Source organism: Oryctolagus cuniculus, chromosome 19 (genome assembly GCF_964237555.1).
Source record: "Oryctolagus cuniculus chromosome 19, mOryCun1.1, whole genome shotgun sequence".
Taxonomy (NCBI): domain Eukaryota; kingdom Metazoa; phylum Chordata; class Mammalia; order Lagomorpha; family Leporidae; genus Oryctolagus; species Oryctolagus cuniculus.
The window spans coordinates 41,384,250-41,398,778 of record NC_091450.1 but is presented as its reverse complement, the minus strand read 5'-3'; the positions used below and the strand labels follow the sequence as shown (position 1 = coordinate 41,398,778).

The 14,529-nt window shown below is 50.3% G+C and overlaps 1 protein-coding gene across 7 annotated transcripts in view; it reads left to right on the top strand.

Annotated features, from left to right (window-relative positions):
• SMURF1 (SMAD specific E3 ubiquitin protein ligase 1) overlaps positions 1 to 14,529 on the top strand; it is a 107,658-nt gene that overhangs the window by 9,096 nt on the left and 84,033 nt on the right. The gene's annotated exons all lie outside the window — the stretch shown is intronic.

The window sequence follows — 14,529 nt, the reverse complement described above, 5'->3', positions numbered from 1 at the left end:
TTTCTCGGAGCAACCGGTATGTTAATTGTGAACAGTAATTGCTTTACAATGCCGATGTTCTCAAATTGAAAATAACTGTACTGAGAGTGCCGAGAGCAGGCGCAGCCGGCGTCTCGTGCTGTGCCCGGTTTCTGGCACTTCCTCCCCAGGACGGCTCCTGGCTCCTGTAGGATAAACTCCTTTCACACTTGCCGTGTAGCTCTGAGCAAACTGCCTTTCCCACAGGCTGCGTTTATTCTGATATTGAGAGCTCCTCCCCAAAAAGGCTCGTTGAAACATCAGCGTAAGACCCCATGACCCCTTCCCCCTTCAGGAATTCGGAGCTGGTAACCGCTGCTCGGCCTTTTGGCTAAGATCAAGTGTAGGAATTTGGAACTAGCCCCTAAGACCCAGGTCATAGAGGGAGTTCTTTGAAACACTGGGGCCTTGATTATGAATAATAGTGCTGGCTTATATAATTTACTTGGAATGTCATTTGGTGTTACCTCTGACTGCTTTTGTAAAATCATCTCATCCCTGAAGTGGAGGTGAGGAAGCTCATTTGCCTAAGCCAGTAGTAATTAGTACATTTTCAAATCAATATGTGTGCTGTGAACTTTTTAAAGGCTTGTTCTTAATTTTAACAGTGCCTAAAAAAGAAATATTGATATCCGATTCCGTAAAAGTACAAAGAGTGGGAACCCTTTGCAGTAGTTGGCTTTTTTTTTTCCCCTTAGATCTTTAGGTAAAAAAAAAAATCCCGAAGTTTTACTTAATTGGATTTTGACAAATGTTACATACAATGGCGGGTTTGAGAATTTCTTGATGCCTGTTCATACATGTCAGTGATACCAAGGCCTTGGATGTGTGCAGTGCTTTGTCGTTTCCAAAGGATTCGCATACGTAATTCCTCCCTGGAGCCAAGATATGAAGCCAAGCTCAAAAAGGGCTTTTCTGGGGTGTGTATTTTTATTTCTAAGTTAAAAAATTAGCATGCAGTTAGTTTTATTCCCTAAAAGCACATTGTACAGCGGGGAAAAGCGTTGTTTTGTCTGTCCTAAGTTGATACCGTCTCCTGCGTGGTACAGAAATACTCCAGAGGCTTCATCTGGCTGTAACGGATCTGAATGGTTTACAATAATCAATAGTCACGTGTAGGAAAAGTGATGGAGAAACCTGGATCTAGATCAAGAAATGGAATGTACTGGGACTGGAAAGCCCCATAAACTGGGAGTTTCTGCTGCCCCGTTTCCACCCTCTCAGCCCCCAATGCTAAGCACTGTCCTGACTTGTGAAACCCTGATTTGAGGTTGATGTTAGTGGAACCATACCATGTATGCTCCTCTGATTGGCTTATTTATTTGAAAGACTTACTTATTTATTTATTTATTTATTTTTGACAGGCAGAGTTAGACAGTGAGAGAGAGAGAGACAGAGAGAAAGGTCTTCCTTCTGTTGGTTCACCCCCCAAATGGCCGCTACGGCCGGCGTGCTGCGCTGATCTGAAGCCAGGAGCCAGGCGCTTCCTCCTGGTCTCCCATGGGGTGCAGGGCCCAAGAACTTGGACCATCCTCCACTGCACTCCTGGGCTACAGCAGAGAGCTGGACTGGAAGAGGAGCAACCGGGACAGAACTGGCGCCCCAACCGGGACTAGAATCCGGTGTGCCGGCGCCGCAGGTGGAGGATTAGCCAAGTGAGCCTCGAAAGACTTATTTGTTGAAACACCCTCAGGGTGGGCGTTAGCAGGAAGCTGGAATTGGAAGTGGAGCAGGGAGGTGAACCCGGGTCCTCTAATATGGGATGTGGGTATCCCAAGTGGCATCTTAACTGCTGTGCCAAACACTGTCTCCTTGTTGGCCTGTTTTGTCCAGCGTTATGTGAGATGCGTCTGTATTGTTGTTTGTGTCCTCTCTGTTGGTCAGTGTTCCCTTGGGTGGCGATGCTGTAATCTGTCCCTCTGCCTGTTGATGGGTAACTGGGTGCTCTCTGATTTTGGCTTTTAGGAATTGACATTTGGGTGGATGTCTTTGGGTGAGTGAGTGTATACAGTTCTGGTGGATCTATACTTAGGAGTAGAATTGCTGGGTGAGGGGGCTGGTGTTGTGGCAAAGCAAGTGAAGTGTCCGCCTGCCATGCCAGCATCCCATATGGGCACTGGTTTGCATTCCAACCGCTCTGCTTCCCATTCCTGCTGTGGCCTAGGAAAAGCAGTAGAAGGTGGCCCAAGTGCTTAGGCCCCTGCCACCCATGTGGGAGACCTGGAAGAAGTTCTTGACTCCTGACTTTGGCCTGGCCCAGTACTGGCTGTTGGGGCCTTCGGGGCAGTGAACCAGCAGGTAGAAGACTTCTGTCTGTCTCTGTCTCTCCATAACTCTTTCAAATAAAAATAAATAAATCTTAAAAAAGACAAGACTTGCTTCGTCATAGGGTAGACCTGTGTTCAACTTTATCAAACCTTGCCAAACTCTGTGCCGGTGTGGTTGTACCAGTTTTCATTCCCACCTGCAATGCGTGAGAGTTCAGTTGCTCCGTATTTTTGCCAATCTTGGTGTTTTCTCTTATTTTAACCGTTTCAGTGGACGTGGCTTGGTGTCACATTGTTCTTTTTCTATTTTTACTTTTCTTCAATCGATACTTCAAATAGCAGGCTTAGAATTTTGAAGCCATTGCAGATTCCTAGAAGGTTGGAGAAGAGTGTACAGGGAGGTCCGCTGTACCCCCCAGCCTTTCCCCTCCACAGCGTCGTGTGTAACCACGGTGTGATAGCAAAACCAGGAGATGGGCGGCTTCTTTAGCTCTCACCAGTCCTGCGTGCCGTGTTTATGTGTGTGCAGTGTTTTCACATGTGCAGGTCCTGTAACCGCTGCCACAGCTGTGACACAGAATTGCACTGCAGCGCAGGCTCCTCCCCTTGTAGGCACCCCCCGCCCCACTCCCCCACCTCTGGGACTCCAGGAACCACTAAACTGGTCACCAGCTCCGTGTTCCAAGAGCATATGGCAGATGGTGTCACTCCCTTCCCAGAGCCCTCCGGCACTGCCTTCTAGGATCAGACGGCGTCCCCCGGGATCCTACGGTTGGCCCCCCGGGGGCCCGTCTCTGCGTTCCTCTAAGGCCCACAGCCACCCTGGTCCTAAACGTGGCAGGCTTGTTCCGGCTTGAGGGCTTCAGCCTGACTTAGTTCACCCACCCGCCCTCCCTCCCTCTTTCTCTCCTTCCCTCCCTCCGTCCCTCCCTCCTTGCCTCCCTCCCTCCCTCCCCTGTGAAATGCTCTCATCCTCTTCCTCTCCGTGCTCCCTCACATCCCTCAGATCTCCGCATTTGAGAGCCCTTCCCTGGCTGGAGACGTCACTCCTCCCTCACTGCCGCACTCCTCACCTTGCGTCTGCTGGCTTATCCGTCACCCCTCCGGCTGTCCCAACAGCATAGTTTTCTGTCTGCTCCTGGCGTACAGGTTCCGCGAAGCAAAGGGTCCTGGCAGAGCACTGCTTGGCACATGGTGCTCGCAGGTGCTGGATGAATGACTTAATGAGCTCCTTAGTGACTGGGCCTGTGCTGTGGCTGTGGCTGTGGCTGTGGCTGTGGCTGCGTTGGGCAGCGTTGTGTGAGTCGGCAGCCTGGGCACTGGGCAGCCACGGGCTGCTGTCCACTGGGCTTGGGGTTTCTTTGACCAGGTGACACCCGAGGGCCTAGCCTGCCTTCTCCTGGGTGTCTGGGCGATTCCAGGGGCTCCGACAAAAAGCCCAGCATTTTCTCAAGGGCAGGACCTGGCCCGGTTTCAGAGTCTTTGGTCTCCTGGCCTCTCCTGAGCCTCCCCAGGGGCTGTTGGCAACAGTTGCATGGGTGGGAGACATCATTGCCTGCGCTCTGCAGGCTCCACAGGTGCACGGTTTTCAGGCTGAGCACACCTGACAAGGTTTGGGAGCGGCCTGCAGAGTGGGGTCCTCCTGTTCTCCCACCCCACAGTCTCACCCCCTGTGAAGCCCACCCTTCGCTCCCTGTCTCTGCTGCTCCCTCCCTCCGTGCCCCTTGGTTTCCCTGGGTTGCATTGTGTAGCAGGAAGACCCCTTGGAGCAAAGACACACCCACCCCCTTCACTTCTCCTTCCAGGACAAGTAGGCAGGGCACTTGGGTACTGTGACTCCTCTCCCAGGTCCCCTGGTCCTCCCTGCAGTCTTGAAGGCAACCTCAGGCTCCTGTCTGATTATTTCTCTCTGAGAAAATAAGGATAGTTACCTTCTCGGGCTGCGCCTGTGAGAAGCGTGTTGGCTTTTGCCTTGCTTCCTTTCTTCAGCCGATTTGCATTTCTAGTTCTGTCTTCTATTTATAATACCGCTTGTCCTGATACCATTTTATTATCATTTTTTAAAAAGCAGAATGCTCTCAGATGTAAGGAACAGAAAGCTACCTTAAATTGGCCCAGTAGAATTTTCTTCAGTTAATTAACTGGAAAGTGCGAAGATGGTGCCAGTGGGACCAAAGATGGTGCCAGGTGGGACGGGGACCTCACACCCTGCTCTCCTCTCCTTGCTCCTGGGGGGAAGCTGCGGCAGTTCCCATGGCTGTGTGCTCCTGGTGTTAATTCTAGCAGAAAGGTTAAAGTGGGCTTCCTGAGCAGCCCAGTCCTGGAGTTAAATCTTGTTGTATGATTGGCCTGGTTTGGGTCAAGTCTTATCTCTGAACCAGCCATCACGGCCAGGCTGGTGGAATCGATTGGCCAGACAGTGAAGTGAAGGTGGATCCTGGAAGCTGGTGACAGAGACGGGACTGCTTATTTGAGCAGAGAGCTGGGCACACAGCTGTCTAATACTAGCTCTATCTGTATACTGTGTAAGGAAAGCAAAGCTTCCATTTACTGCATTTCTGAAAAAGAAGTGTAACCTCTCTAGTATGTAGCAAAGGGTGTGTTCTTAGGAAAGTGTCAAGGATTTTTGCCAAGGGTTGAGTTGGTAACTGTCCATGTGAGTTTACCCCAGTAAGTTTCATTGTCAACTTGTACCATGGAATGTTCCTGGATTGCTGTGTACAGTTGTTTTATTTGGAAGTATTTTAATAGTAAAATTTAAATGGAATTCAGATACAAGTTTTAGGAATATGTCCTTACATTATTTCTCTATAGAGATTGTAGGGAATTTTTAAGAAATAGAAATCCATGTTAATTGCTTGAAAATTAATTTCAGGAAGTATTGGAAGAGAAAATAATTCGGTGTCTTTGCACGAATATAATTTATTATGAGATAAAGGACTTCTGACGTTTTCCTATAATAAATGCTTTGGACTAATGTCTGTGCTTTATATTCGGAGCTCTGCGTTCGCACTCTCGTAAGGCGCTCGGCTGCGCTCACAGGACCCATTGGCGCTGTCAGGCCGCCTTGCGCAGGCTGAGGGCTGCATTGCGCCACCTTTGCCTTCAGACAAGTGGCCTCCTTTCTTTGCTTCTTAGAGATACAGGGGAATAATTGGAGGCATGTCAGGGTGTTGGTACTACATGAAGCGCTGTCTGGTACCTACAAAGTGTTTAGTACACGTTAGTGTTAGCATTGTCTTACCTCCCAGAATCCAAAATGGCTTTGCTTGAAAGTTACACACGAACACGGTTCACACCACAGTGTGCAGATCATGGGGGAGTCACACAGTAACACTGATCACACCACAGCACCTGGCTCATGGGGGAATCACACAGTAACAGATCACACCACAGCACCTGGCTCATGAGGGAGTCACACAGTAACATGGATCACACCACAGTGTGCAGATCATGGGGGAGTCACACAGTAACATGGATCACACCAAGTGTGCGGTTCATTGGGGAGTCACGCAGTAACGCGGATCACACCACAGCACCTGGTTCATGGGGGAGTCACACAGTAACATGGATCACACCAAGTGTGCGGTTCATTGGGGAGTCACGCAGTAACGTGGATCACACCACAGCACCTGGTTCATGGGGGAGTCACACAGTAACATGGATCACACCACAGTGTGCGGCTCATGTGGGAGTGACAGTAACACGGATCACACCACAGTGTGCGGCTCGTGGAGATTTTCCAGATGTAAAAATGTAAGGAGATGTGTCTTGGAATCACTGATCTGTGGTATGGTGACTACCCCTGCCCTGAAAGTCCTAGAAATTCTCTGCATACCACCAAATGAAAGCCATCTGTCTTTTGTAAGCCTAATGCAGTGTCATCTATAAAGGTTCTCTTCATTTTTGTTTTGGTCTGAAATTTGTATTTGGTCTCGTGTTGGAAATTTTAATAATCACTGATTCATTCTATAGGTTTACATAATGAATTATACAAGACCTAAGATAATTTGGTAACTTTGGTTTTTTGTTTTTCCTTGGTAATTTAGGGAAAATGTGAGTTTTTTTAATCATTAGTTTTGGTTGAATGAACCACTTTGGAAGCAAAAGGCAGGTTAAATGGTAGTGTCTGTACCCTTTAAACTAGCAGTTACTGGCAGAAAGCCTGCATAGGGAAACACCTTTGATTCACCATCCAAGCATATTCAGTTTGAAAAGTGTAATGTTGAGATTTGAAAGCAGTGGGTGGTGGTTGACTTTCCACTGAAGTTCATTGTCGAGCTTGAGTGATGGTCACAGGCTATTTAAATACCAACTTGGTGTAGGTGTACTGAAGAGTTGCTACGGAATGTGCTTAGCATAGATTTAGAAATAACACCCTTAAGGATATCATGTAGCCTTGACAGGATGCTGTTTCTCCTAGGAGCCTGCCTTTTAGAATGTTGTGATCGGGATAGTCGAAGCCTGGCCTTTGTTTTTTAAGAGCCTTTTTTTTTTTTTTTGGAGGACTTCCTGCGTTTACCTGTTACATTGTTTATGGCTCACCTCATTAGCTGTGTGTGGGCAGCTGCTTTTGTTTAAGTCCACACCAGAGGGGCCAAGCTGTGGCGTAGTAGGTAAAGCTGCCACCTGCATTGCTCTCATCTCATGTGGGCACCGCTTCACTTCCAATCTCGAAAGATGGCCCAAGTCCTTGGACCCCTGCACATGCATGGGAGACCTGGAGGAAGCTCCTGGCTCCTGGCGGTTGAGGCCAATTGGGGAGTGAATCAGTGGATGGAAGACCTCTCGCTCACTCGCTCTCTCTGTCTCTCCTTCTGTCCCTGTGTAACTCTTTCAAATAAATAAATAAATCTTTTCTTTTTTTTTAAATCACACCACAGAAGAACATATGAGTGCCGCTGGCACTTCTGGCACACGGAGTATTTCAATAGTATTTGGAAGTCCTGATTCTAATTTTGTAAAGTGCGTTCCACGTTCTGGTGCATTCTCAAACAGCAGTGTTTTCTGTTTTGGAAATCGAGGAAGGGTTATTTATTGTATTTTGTAGAGGGCTCAGCTTAACAGTACAAAAACATGGGTGTTATTTTAGAGAAGGAGCCTTGTTTTAGAAGATGGTACCTAAGTTGAAAAAGGAGGCGAGGAGTCCCGCGTGGAGACAGCTTGTCACCGGGTGCGCTTGTCTATCACCTGCGTAGTAGAGCTCTTTATTTTTAGAGTAGGCAGTCAGGCCGGCATCTCTCAGCACAGCTTCACCAAAGATGTGATTGTGTCACTGTCACTCCAGGTGTTTAGTTTCAAGCATATGAGTCAAGGATTTGAGGATATATTGGACTGAGTTCAGAACAGAAAAATCTCATTAATTCACGGTGCACACCTGGTAGCCTGAAAAATATTTTGGTTGGTGCTTGTAAATAGGCAGTGCATGCTTGTGATACAAAAGGTGTCCATTAAAAATGTCTGCAGTCTCCCTTTGTCAACTGCTGGCCTGCAGGTAAGGAAGTGGCTCTAGCTCGCATCATTCCTTTCTCATGCATTCTTCCGGAGATTTCCGGTCGCCACCTCTTTTCAGGGCTCCCTCCCTGTCTGTTCTCTGCTAACCCAGATGATAACCTCCGGTGCTCCTGGCATACGCCTCGCTCATTTCACCCAGAGCTGGCTTGTCTCTCTACCTGTTGAGCTGCCTCTTCGGCAGGCGTTGGCTCACAGCATGGCCCCACCCCGCCCTGCTGCTGGCAGTTAGGTGGGACCCCGTGCCTAGTCTGGGTAGGGAGCTGTGGGAAGCCACTTGGGTCCCACTGGGGGCTGAAGCATTCATAGCCTCCAGCCCTGCCGTGGAGTGGAGCGCCCTGAGGCCATGTGTCATGGGCTGGAGCCTGGGTCCCTGAGTGAGTGCGTGGAGGAAGGATGCCTCTTCCCCCCCCCCCCCCCCCCCCCGAGACCCAGCCTGTACTGAACAGGAAGTTATCAGTTTGTATTTTATACCATTGTCTCTTGACTCACTGACATGGCCTGTTTCCATTTTTTTTTTAAGATATTGGTTTATTTAATTTATTTGAAATACAGAGAGACAGAGATTGATCTTATACCCTCTGGTTTATGACCAAAATGTCTGCAGTGTCTGAGGCTGGGCCAGGCCAAAGCCAGGGACTGGGAGTTTAATCTGGGCCTCCCACAAGGGTGCAGGAACCCAAGTGCTTGAGCCATCACCTGCTGCCTCCCAGTGTGTGCATCAGCGGAACACTGGATTGGAGATGGAGTCAGAACTCCAACCCAGGGACTTTGACATGGAGAGGCCATCCAGGGGCTGGCTTAACTGCTGCACAGAACGCCTGCCCTGGCCTGTGAAGTGCCCAGCACTTTGAATGGACCCAGTTCAGATCATTTTAAAGTTTGTTAAAGTATGAAAGAACATCTAATTAGAGAATAATTTTATTGTAAATAAGCAAATATCAGATAAATGTACTTTATCCTAGTGTATTGCTGTACAAATTTACATATTTTTAAAGGAAATATATCCTTATTAAGTCATAAAGGAGAAATTATTATTTCAATGAGTCTTGATTCTTTAACCTTAGCACTTATAATTTTTGCATTAGAATTTATCATTAATTTTCTTGTCCAGTTATTTCTAAAGGAAGATACGTACCGAGGCCATCCACGCTCACTGTACTCACTGTTGCGTGTGGTGCGGGATCACGGGTATCTTGGAATGGAGAGAGAGGCCAGTCCTCACTCCCAGGAGCCCCGCAGCACACAGGGAAGTGGCATTCAGTAGGAGCAGTTACGTGACAACAGAAGTGCAGGTGAGAGGGGAGCTCCTTGCAGGCCAGCGAAGCTGTGGGGTGGCCAGATTTGAAAGGCCTTTGGAAAGATCTGGATGCAAGAGGGACTCAGAGGTGACAGCACAAGCAGAGGCCTGGTGGAGCGAGAGTGTGGCCACCTTGAAGGTCAGGTGAGAGGCAGAGGTGCAGGCAGGTGGAGGATCAGAGAGCAGGCGATGTTAGTGGGAGGCCCAGGAGTCTGGGAGCGGTGGTGACACGAGTCAGAGGTTGGATGGGGAGTGAGAAGGTGGATTCTGATTTTGGAGGCTTGCTGTGTAGAAAGGGCTCATTGTTGCAGGCCCAGAGAGCAGCACGGGACCCACTTAGCCCCAGCTAAGGTCAGGAGCTCGAGGCCAGCAGCCTGGGTGCCAGTCCTGGCTCTGCAGGGTCAGCAGTGGTGGCTGCTCCTGGGGACAAAGAGCACTGTCTAGGAAGGGTGTGAAGGAGACTTCTCCACCAGGCAGGAAGTGGCGTGGCTGTGTTCCTGACGGTTTTTCTAGGGTGTTTTACAAGGCTCCTTCACTGGGACTAAGTTTAGACTAAGTGCTTTACAAAGTTCCTTTTATAAAAATCACTGATTGAGTAACTCCTGTGTGCTAGGTTGTCCGGCAGTGGCATCGGGGCATTGGGAAGGGGGTAGAGGCCAGAGCCGGGAACCACCTCCTGTTTGCCCTTTCTGCAGAGTTACAGAGTCGGCCTAGGGAGGGCAGGGCGAGTCCGAGCAGGGGAGGGTAAGAAGTCCGGGGGCGGGAGGTGCAGATGAAGGGCACTCGGCCCTCAGCCGGGCGCAGTGGGCCCTTCTGCCCCAGGACGGACTCAAGTGGCTTGCTGGGTCTCAGACAGTCTTGCAGCCCACCGTGGCTCCTCCAGTTGATATTTGTGTGGTTGCTTTTTTTCTTTTGACCCTGGGCCCACTTTTACTTAGAAGCAGGTACCCTGGGCAAAGCAGGTCGGAACGCAAGTGCACAGGAAAGGGGGAGGCGGGTCCTGGGGAAGCTTCTGGCTGCTTCTCCTCCGCTTAGTTCGCCCCGGATCACTCGTGCTGGAGCTGGGCACCCCTCGCACCCAGCGCGTGGGGTCTCCACAGCTGCTCTGGAAGGAGATTCTACCCAGGGCCGGCTTGACGGTTCCCGAGTTGCGACATTCTGTGGAGTGCCCCTTCAGCTCTTTGGCCTTTTAAAAACGGAACTGGGGGCCGGCGCCGCGGCTCACTAGGCTAATCCTCCGCCTAGCGGCGCCGGCACACCGGGTTCTAGTCCCGGTCGGGGCGCCGGATTCTGTCCCGGTTGCCCCTCTTCCAGGCCAGCCCTCTGCTGTGGCCAGGGAGTGCAGTGGAGGATGGCCCAGGTGCTTGGGCCCTGCACCCCATGGGAGACCAGGAAAAGCACCTGACTCCTGGCTCCTGCCATCGGATCAGCGCGGTGCGCCGGCCGCAGCGCGCCAGCCGCGGCGGCCATTGGAGGGTGAACCAACGGCAAAGGAAGACCTTTCTCTCTGTCTCTCTCTCTCACTGTCCACTCTGCCTGTCAAAAAAATAAAATAAAAAAAAAAAAAAAAAAAAAAAAAAAAACGGAACTGGGTCAGGTTCATGGACAGCTCCCTAGTATTCTAAGGTGAATATTCTAATGCTCTGGTTAGACTGTGGGTTTTAGAGTCCAGTCAGCTCAGCACTGGTGGCTTTGGCAGTAATAGTAAACCTATCTGTCAGTCATCGAGGCCTTTTCTGTTTGCCAGGCAGGAATTGTGCTAAGCACTCGTCCTGAGCTGTATTTGCCCTGCTCCAGGAACTCACGGATGGACCACAGCCTTGTCCATGTTTTGGAGACGTACACTGGAGGCAGACAGCCCAGTTCTGCCACATACCGGCAGCCTTGGCCATATCCTGGCTTCATCTTCAGCCTCAGACCATCCCTGTGTGGCCGGGCTGTTGCAAGGGACCGGTGAAGTCACTCAGCACCCACCTGCTGCCAGCACAGGGCAGGGACCAGCTAGCCTCAGGCTTCACTGAGAGTCTGCTCTGAGCTGCCTTGGGACGTTCTGTGTCTTCTTTGCACGTCGATGGAAAGAGAGAATCTAGTTTCTGAATCCAGTTCTCGACTCCAGATCTAAGTGCTCAGCACCATTCAGTTGGGAGCACCCGCGTTGGGGCCTCCTTCCAGGAAGGTGACAGCTTGAGGGTGGTTGCAGGCAGGGGAAGTGGCTCCCGCCTTCTTGGGACACAGATGAATAACAATGTAACAGCGAAAGAGGACTTCTGTTCTGCAGATGTCTGCCTCCACCCGCTCTCACCAACCTGGATATTTATTTTTCTTGCCATCTACAGCTTGGCCTACACCCCCTATTGATTATTTGCTAAAGATCAGAATAAACATTGCCTTCTTACTTATTGCATGTATATTTTCCAACTCTGCGGAACAAATGCGTGGTTTTGGTACTTGCTGAAGTCTGAAGGCTCTGGTGTACCCCTGGGCTGTTGCTGTTTGGCCTTGACACCATCCTTGTCTGTGCAAGCACTTTGCTGTATGTTCACTGTGGGAGACGGAGCATCTGTGGTTTTACGTCATCAGTCTTTGAACTCATGAAGTTCAAGGTTCAAGTTTAGGCAAGAATTTGTGAGAGTAGGGACCTGTGGGTCCTAGAGACCTTTGAGTGGCATCCCACTGCGCTACCAGTGGTTGTGCAAGACGCGAGAAACAAACGTCAGGTGAAAGTGGTCCTGTAAGTCCTCGCTCCGTGGTGTGGTTGATGCGAGTGCAGTTGAGTCAGCCTTTGAGTGGCACAGAGGCAAGGCCACTGACGTTTCAGAAAGTACTGAAGACAGGTTGTTCTGGTTCTTTTGGCGGATGCTAACAGCGCCAAGCAGCGACCGACCGCGGTGGCACGGCCGTCCCCGCGGCTCCCTGACTTGTGCGGGGAGTGCTGCTGGAGGTGCTGTGTGAACAGTTGCCCTGGGGTTGGAGGAGCCGGGCCTCGGGCCTCGGGCGGGCGCATGCTTCCTGCAGCGCCTGTAGAGCATCCAGGGCGATGATTCTATCTCCCAGCAATGTTCCCGGAGACTTTGGTGAAAGTGTGAGGCTGCCAAGCCGCCTATCAAACCGAGTTTGAAGAGAGACCTCTTGGGAAAGGACAAACTAAGTACTCTAAGTGGTCTACGATCCAAAGCATTTCCTGGGCTGGGTGTTTATCAAGGCCGGGCTTCCACACTCAGCCCGAGAAGAATCTGGGCAGGTTTCCCAGCCGGTGGGGGAGGGGAGAAGAGGAGGCTGCAAGCCTCCAAGAGCAGAGCACAGAGCGCTCACTCCCTGCTCGCTCGCTCTCTCTTCACAGTATCTGCTGGGCGCGGCCTGCAGACGTGGCTTGCGAAATAGAAGCTGCTTTGAGGCAGAAGTGGAATAGCTCTGCTGAACGTAAATTTGAGAATTATATGTAATATTTTAATTTTATTGTGGGAATGCACGTTGGGTAAGATCAGCCTTTAAATGGATCAGCCTTGCTCTTGGAGATTAAAAACAGACATGGAAAGTAGCATTATCGCCCCGCTAACTGGCATTCATCTCAGGTGGCTTTGGTTCTTGTCATCTCAGAGGTCCAGGTGTGCGTTGACACATGTGGGAGGGGGGGCGTCCTGGAACGCGAGTGGCTGCTGTCCCCTCCCTTCTGTTAGGGAACTCTGTCGGAGACCAGACCGGGTGTTGACTTCAGCATCTCGACGCCTGATTGGATGGTTGCAGACAGCCTGGTATGTGGAGCAGTGTGTTCCTCGCTTAATAGAAATCTGGTCGAGAAAAGCTGTCTTCCTGATTTTACCGCGCCTTTCCCTAGAAGTGTCTGTCGGTCTTTTGTACCCTGTTCTCAAGAATTAAGATGTTGGCGATGCCAGGAGACGACTTCTTTGGGCCGAACAGTGTCAGCTCCACTTCCTGAGTGCTGACACGTTGATGTGTATTTTAAGGCTGGTTTTCCCCTCGCCACTACACTGCGCAGCATGTGGGTTCCCGAGCTGCAGAGCCTGGCAGGGATGGTGAAAGACTTGAGTCTAAATTCAGATTCCCTTCAGAGGTTTCGTAGAATACTTCCTTAAATTAAGTCACAGACTGCAAAACCTAAACGGAACTTCCAGTTTTATTTATTTATTTTTTAATTCAGCTCTAGAAATAAAGATGGGGTAGGAAGGACTGGCCTTACTCCCAGCTGCTTTGGGAGGGTCTGCAGCTTTTAGAATGAACCTTAAAGATTAGGAGGAAAGATCTGGTACATCTGACAGAAGCAGGAACCAGGGTCTGGGAGTAGAGGGAGAAACAAGTGGCTTTGTTAGGGTTGCGGGTGGTGACAGTGACGGGTGATGACGGGACTTTTGTCTGTGGCCTGTGACCAAGAGACTTGTAAGGAAACCAGCACATTGGTTGGTTGGTTGGTTTAAAGATTTATTTATTTATTTGAGAGGCTCGCTTACAGACAGAGAAGTCGTCCATTCACTGGTTCACTCCACAAATGGCCACGATGGCTGGAACTGGGCCCGTCTGAAGCCAGGGGCCAGGAACTTCCTCTGGGTCTCCCGCGTGGGTGCAGGGGCCCAAGGACTTGGGCCACCTTCTGCTGCTTTCCCAGGCCACAGCAGAGAGCTGGATTGGAAGTGGAGCAGCTGGGACTTGGAACTTGCACTCATGTGGGATGCTTGCACCATGGACAGAGGCCTAACCTACTGTGCCACAGCGCCAGCCCCACAGATTTGGTTTTGAAAGTTGGTGACGTACTTGGAAGATCTTTAAAGTCAAGAGAGAATTTTTTTTTATTATTTATTTTATTTATTTGAAAGAGGGACAGGAGAGGCAGAATGAGAAAGACATCTTCCATCCTCTGTTTCACTCCGCACATGGCCACAGGAGCCAGGTTTGGGCCAGGCCAAAGCCCGGAGCCAGGAACTCCATCTGGTTCTCCAACATAGCTGGCAGGGGCCCAAGTATTTTGACCACCTTCCCCTACCTTTGTAGGCACATTAGCAGGAAGCTGGGTTAGAAGTGGAGTGACCAGGACCCAAACCAGCACTCCCACAGGGGACACTGCATTGCAAGCAGCGGCTTAACCCACCGTGCTGCAATGCCAGCCCTCAGAGAGTTGAAAGTGGGGTGCTGGTCTGTACACGTGGGTGTTTCACACATCTCTACTTCTCTTTGAGTCCTGGAAATGGGGCCTCCGGGCTCCTTTCAATATAGAGAGCTCCCTTACCTAGGAGCCGGGGTGGTGGAGGCACCTGGGCGGGTTTTCTGCCCACCCCAGGATGGCTTGCCGCTTTTGTCACATCCTCCGGCAGCCTTCCAGTTTGATGTGTAAGCATCATACCATTTACCTAGTCTTATCTTTGGGAACTGCCTAATTCTATTAAAAATTCACTCCAATATCTGTCACAGTTATGTAAACAC